The sequence below is a fragment of the Coenobita brevimanus genome, chromosome 102, assembly GCF_032717465.1.
Source record: "Coenobita brevimanus isolate Jiangsu-jjx chromosome 102, ASM3271746v2, whole genome shotgun sequence".
NCBI lineage: Eukaryota > Metazoa > Arthropoda > Malacostraca > Decapoda > Coenobitidae > Coenobita > Coenobita brevimanus.
Genome location: NC_137055.1, coordinates 10,718,947 through 10,726,446, shown reverse-complemented (window position 1 = coordinate 10,726,446; position 7,500 = coordinate 10,718,947).

Sequence of the window (7,500 nt, the reverse complement as noted above, 5' to 3'; positions counted from 1 at the left end):
CCGGAATCGTGCTAAGTCTGTTCTTCGCTCTACTAAAAATAATTTCATCCATACTAAATGCTCTCAACTCTCCAACTCGAATTCTTCCCGCTCCTTCTGGCATCTTGCCAAAAATCTTTCTAACAACTTTACCTCATCATCCTTCCCTCCTCTTTTCTACTCTGATGGTTCTGTAGCTATTTCTTCTACTGATAAAGCAGATCTCTTCGCACAGACTTTCTCCTCCAATTCTACCTTAGACGATTCCGGTGCTGTTCCTCCATCACTTCCCCCCTCTGACTTCCTCATGGCTGACATTAAAATTTCTTCAGTTGATGTATTTTCTGCCATCACTGGCCTCAGTACTAACAAGGCATATGGGGCTGATGGGGTCCCTCCTGTTGTTCTCAAGAACTGTGCTTCTGTGCTTACACCCTGCCTAGGCAAACTCTTTCGTCTTTGTCTGTCAACTTGTACCTTTCCTTCTTGCTGGAAGTTTGCTCTCATTCAGCCAGTCCCAAAGAAGGGTGACCACTCCCAACCCTCCAACTATCGTCCAATTGCTTTAACGTCCTGTATTTCAAATGTTTTCGAGTCAATTCTTAATAGAAAAATTTTAAGGCATCTTTCCTATCACAACCTTCTTTCCGATCGTCAGTATGGGTTCCGTCAGGGACGCTCCACTGGCGATCTTCTCACCTACCTTTCAGACTCCTGGTCATCCTCCTTTCGGGACTTTGGCGAAAGCTTTGCCATTGCACTTGACATCTCAAAGGCTTTCGATCGAGTCTGGCATGAATCTTTAATTTCCAAACTGCCCTCCTACGGTGTCTATCCTTCTATCTGTGCCTTCATCGCTAGCTTCCTTTCTGGTCGTTCTATAGCCGCTGTTGTAGACGGCCATCGTTCTTCTCCTAGATCTATCAACAGTGGTGTTCCTCAGGGCTCTGTCCTATCACCAACTCTCTTCCTTCTATTCATCAATGATCTTCTAAGCTGTACATCTAACCCTATCCACTCATACCCTGATGACTCCACCCTTCACCTTTCCATTCGGTTCCCGCAACGCCCATCTCAACAGTTACTTCAACAAACAAGGGATGAGGCTATGGCACACCTAATGTCTGACTTGGCTCGTATCTCTGACTGGGGTAAAAATAATATGGTTGTCTTTAATGCATCTAAGACTCAGTTCTTACACCTATCAACCCGACAAAATCTTCCACAGGTATACCCACTAATGTTTAATAATATTCAGCTTAATCCTGCATCATCCTTGAACATGCTTGGGGTTTCGTTTACTCGGGACTTATCTTGGAAAGATCATATTACATCTCCTGTAAAATCTGCTTCCAAGAGATTGGGTGTGCTAAGCTGACTCCGCTCTTTCTTTACCCCTGCGCAATTGTTGACTCTATACAGGGGTTTTATCCGCCCCTGTGTGGAGTACAACTCTCATGTGTGGGGAGGCTCCCCACATACAGCTCTTCTCAATAGGGTGGAGTCAAAGGCTTTTCGTCTCATTAACTCTCCTCCTCTTACTGACTCCCTTCAACCTCTGTCTCTTCACCGCACTGTTGCATCTTTATCTCTTTTCTATCGCTACTTTAATGGTCACTGCTCCTCTGAACTGTCTGCTTGCATTCCTCCACCTCTACGACGGGCGCGTAGCACCCGTCTGGCAGCAAACTCTCATCCTTTTTCTGTCCAACTCTCTAATGCAAGAGTTAACCGTTACTCCCAGTCTTTCATTTATGCAACAGGTCAGCTCTGGAACTGTCTCCCTCTGTCTGTATTTCCTGCTGCCTATGATCTCCAGTCTTTCAAACGCAGTGTGTCCAGGCATCTCAAAATGATCGGATCTTGAATTTGGCTCTATATTGTATTTTGTTTTTCTCTTGGAGGGAACTGTTACTGCGGGCTCGTGGCCTTTGGTTCCTTCTTCCTCGCATAAAAAAAAAACTACATCCTGGGAACTAATAATTGGGCGTCCATAAAAAAGAATATGGGAGGATTTTGTTAAGTAACCTGTGGGTTGTTGAAAAGAGTGGTACGTAGCCTGGAGTTTAGTCAGAAGGAACTTCTGAAGATCAGAAGCAGCTTGTGAAGGTATTGGAGAAGGAAAAGAAAGATGATAAGGAGAAAATTCAAGAAATGGAGAAGACAACTAAAACATTCGAGGATAAGTGCAATTACATGGAGGATTCCAGTCGGTGAAACAACCTACGCTTCGATGGCATCCCTGACGCTCCTCGGGAAACCTGGGAACAGTCTGCAGTTTAGGTCACCAAGTTGCTGGAAGAGAAGATGGGGATGCCAGGTGTGGAATTTGAGCGAGTGCATAGAGTGGGGACCTACGATGCCGAGCGACCAAAACCCCGGACCACTGTTGCCAGATTGCTCAGATCTGGTGACAGGGAGACGGTTTTGAGGAATGCAGCCAAACTTAAAGGCACCAATGTATATGTAAACGAAGACCTATGTGAAACTTCTCGCAAGAAAAGAATGGAACAATTACCAGCCCTCAAAGGTGTGATGGCATATTTCAATTACACCACACTTGTAATAAAGCACAGAACATCTCTTCCCTCTAGTACAAGACACCAGCCCTCTCATGCCACCTTGTCTCCCTCAACTGATCCTTCTCTTTTAGTGGCGTCCACATCCTTCTGTCCACCCTCAGACGAGGCCTCCAGGAAGGGGGGCTCAAAAAAAGGTAAGAGTACTAGTACAGATCGCCTCACTCGCTCTCAGGCGAATAACGATCAGTAAAACTTGTGCATCTTTATCTTGGATGTGGATGATCTAGTAAATATTTTCCCATTCTCATCAGTTGACGACTTAAATTCTTTGTTTTCTGACATCAATGTAAACAACGTATCTATTGCTATTTTAGATAACATTTGATATGATCCTACACCTAGTAATGACACTAGAGATAGAGATGATAATAATCCAAGTATATTTATAAACAATTTGAGGAACATCAGTATCCCACAATCTATATATGTTAATGATACTGAACTTCAAGTACCTAATTACAATGGAATAAGCATGCTGACGTTTAATATAAGAAGTGTTCCAAGTAATTTTGACTCATTTATGAAATTGTATTATAGGTCAAAATTGATTTATGATGGCACTGCACTTTCTGAAACACGATTGACAATGGATATATCTCACATGTTTTTTATACCCAACATTTGTATGTATAATCAATAAAGGAATATGGAAGGAGGAGGAGTTGCTCTCTGTGTGAACAAGAGCCTCTATCCGTGTTTACTCCCTGATTTATGTTATTCACAAGATTATCTTGAGTGTGTTGCAGCTGAGGTCAATGATGGCAAGGAAAAACATTTTATTGCTTCAATTTAGAGACCCCCAAAAGGTAATGTGAATTTATCTATATCTACAATCGGTGAATTACTCACTGTTGTTCACCAAAACAGATATAAATCTGTTTACTTGTTAGAGGACTTCAATATTGATTTATTAAGGTGTAATGATAACAGTGTATTCTCACTTATTAACGTAATGTCTTCTTACTTTCGTTTTTCTGTAACAACTAAAGCTACTAGAGTTTATAATCAATCCTTTTCTTTGATAGACCACATATGGACATCGAATGTTGAGAGAAACTTAGGAATTATATATTAACCGTGTAAGCCTTCACACCGGAACTCTTTTAACAAATATCTAGAAAACCCGACCTCTTTCTCTTTGTATTTAAAATCACTTGAAGAACATGAAATCAGAGCTAATATTTTATCTATTAAAACTAATGCTTGTGGTTTTGATGATATTTCTCCTGTTATTATTAAGTTAGATGCTGACCATATTACCAAACCATTGACATGGATGGTTAACATGTCTTTTAAGACTGGCAGATTTCCAAAGAAACTTAAAGTGTCAAAGGTCATTCCAGTTCACAAGTCTGGAGATAAAACGAATGTGATGAAAAGAAGGGCAACATCGGTATTAAATGTGCTGAGCAAAGTTTTTGAAAGAGCACTTTTTATTAGGTTGTCAAAATATTGTCAAAATTTGAAGTTAATTACAAAAAATCAACATGGCTTTCATGAAAATCACTCCACTGAATCAGCAATCATTCAATTTGTAAATAATATTAACAACACGTTAAACAACAAAGAGGTCGGTCTAGGAATCTTCCTTGAGTTTAGTAAAACATTTGATTGCATTTGATTGCATTGAAAATTGTGGCATAAGAAGTCCTGCTCTGAGTTTAATTGAAGGCTATTTAGAAGATCGAATTCAGTATGTGTTTTTTAATGGTATTTATTCTGGCCCTATAAATGTCTGGTATGGTGTTCCTCAAGGGAGTATCTTAGGTCCATTATTGTTTTTGATTTATATTAATGATACTGTAAATTCTAGTCAAGCCTTAAAGTTTACTTTATATGCAGATGACACCAATACATTCATATCAGACACAAATATTGATTCTTTAGTAATATCAGCAAACAAAAAATTAGCAAAAGTACACGAGTGGATAGTATGTAACAAATTATCACTTAATGCAACTAAAACTACATATATGTTATCTTCTTGTGGGAGCTCACAAAATATGCTACGGCTGTAAGAACTGGAAATACTCTAATTCCTAGAGTTCATCATACGAAATTTCTTGGACTTGTTTTAGATGAGAAATTGAAATGGCATGTGCATATCCAACAGATAGCTGCTAGAATTTATAAAATATGTGGTATATTATTTTTAGGTAGAAATTGTTTAAATAAAGAAGCGCTCTTATGTATTTATTACTGTTTGGTATATAGTCATTGAATCTACTGTATTACTCTCTGGGGTGGGACATGGAATGTTCATCTTAATCCAGTAATAATGGGGCAGAAGCGGGTTATAAGATCCATTTCATTTGCCAAATAATATGATCATACACAACCACTTTCTGATCATTTACAGTTACTAAAATTTGAATATGTATATAATTTCTTCTGTTGTTTGCTAGTTCATAAATGTATGCACTTTAGTTATTTACAAGGTTTATTTAGTTATGTAACCAATGCTTATAACACCAGGCATTCTCCCATGGATTTAAAACTTCCCCTCTCCAGACTTTCTCTTGTACAAAAAAATGTAATTTATAAAGCACCCACCATATGGAACTCTCTTCCACAAACTGTTCCCATTTTTAAAAGAACACTGAAAATTTTCCTTTCATAAACTCCCAAAACAATGTAAAATGTTCATTTTGTTTTATTTTAAAATGATCATGTTACGCGAAGGTTGGTAATTACCTTTTATTTATTGTATTTATGATCACTGGTGTTTGATGTCACGATATAATCGTGGTCTGTTGTGCTACCAGTCAGTAATGCCTTAACCTTATCACTCTGTCTACCACAACTTGGTAGGCTTGGCCAAATATTGTTTAGTTTATATGTTGTAAATCTTTGTATTCTCTTACGGCAAAAAATTACTGAATCTGAAAAAAAAAAAAATCATTTATTATGGGACAAAATACAGCACACGATACAATCACTTCAGTTAAAAAGCAAGAATGGAAATATACAAATCATGCCTTACATATCAAAGGGCATTGTTGTTCTTGCTACTGCTCGAAAATGATCATGCCTAGCCCAGCAGCCCCGTCGACCGCAAGCAAGCAACTACCTATATGGGGTCGTCCCATAAGGTCCTTACATCGTTGATGCTGTGTCTGCGTCTTAGGGTGACATGTGTTTTATAATTCTTCCTGCTGTGGATTATGCTGTGCAGGCCTAATCTACAAGAACGGGGAATGTGTCGTATGTTACTCCACTCAGTCCAGATTTAAGATGGTAACTGAGGAGGACTGGATAATGTTCTGATCTAAGCCTGGCTCAGTGAACTCGATCAGCTCTATTTGACACCGCTGATGGGTGGACGGCAGGAGGGGAGAGGGGTTGTAGTATACTGTTCTGATCGATGTGTTGTATTGCCCAGATCGTGAAAAAGGTAACACATGAACAGTCACATTAACGGAGTGGCAACCCAAGATGGAATTAACGGAAGAGGCAGACAACTGTGTCTAAAAGATCAGATTTGATGATTCGCTGGAAATGGTTAGAACAAGCCATTAAGAAAGATGAGAGAAATTATTATCCTCCATTAGATGATGATGATGATGACAGCTCAGAACACACACAGAAACAGTTGTGTTATTTTAAAGAAAAGTTGGGATTGCACTTGATATTATGCCCACTCCTCCATAAGGTTTGACTACATTGCCATTATGAATCACTGTACTGAATACAATGCTCTAAGTATGCGTAGATGTGCGCTGAGGAGCATCAACGAAGTAGACTTTAATCATCGAGATATATTAGTCTGTGTGACCACTGTGAGTACATTTGGTCAGTAATCTTGTGCGATTAGTCTCTGTCTGTCTGTCTGTCTGTCTCTGTCTGTCTGTCTGTCTGTCTGTCTGTCTCTCTCTCTCTCTCTCTCTCTCTCTCTCTCTCTCTCTCACACACACACACACACACACACACACACACACACATTCACACACACTACTCCCTTTTGTTTATGACGTCATTACTGTGGTTCTATGCAATTTTTATTCCCACGAATAAGCTGAGAACAATGGCCGTAAGATGAATATAACTGCCCACATTATGTACGAGTGTGAGGTATTAGTCCAGCATGAGTGTGAAAAGAACAGAGTAAGTGCTGTTCAAACCCTAAACTAGATAAGTATATATGTGGAGAATGTAGATCATGAGGAATGATTTTAAGAGGATAAAACTTGATAAGATGCTGAGATTTTGGCAATTCATTATTTAGATGCTTATATCATTGTTGATTCAAAACATGCCACCTCGCATTAACTGTAAAAAGAACTTGAAGCCTTTCTATTAATCGCTTAATGGCTGCCTTCGGCGGCCTGCGTTCGATGTTAAAAATCCAGAAATGAGTCATAGGGGGCATTTGTCTTCTTACTGTTACAGGAAAAGTATATGGTAGGTTACTTATTGACAGAGTTAGGGAAATAACAGAGGAATTAGTTGGAGAAGAATAGGGAATTTTTAGGAAGGGAAGAGGTTGTGTAGATCAGATATTCATTCTTAGACCCTTAGTGGAAAACTTTCTAGAGAAGGGAAAGAAGTTGTATGCGGCCTTCATGGATTTGAAGAATGCATATGACAGGGTGGATAGACAAGGACTGTGGAAAGTATTAAGAATATATGGAGTAGATGGGAAGTTGTTGAATGTTGTGAAGAGTATGTATGATGGTGCTAATGCTGCAGTGCGTGTGGATAGTGAACTGAGTGAATTTTTCTATTTGAAGGTTGGTTTGAAACAGGGATGTGTCATGTCTCCATGGTTGTTCAATCTGTACATGGATGGGGTTATAAAAGAGATACAAGGTAGGTCAGTGGATGTTGGAGTGGCCCTCTTGAGTGAGGATAGTGTTTGGAAACTCCCTGTACTGTTGTTTGCAGGTGATACTGTGTTGTTAAGTGAAGACAAAGGGAAGCTGCAAGGCTTGGTGGATGA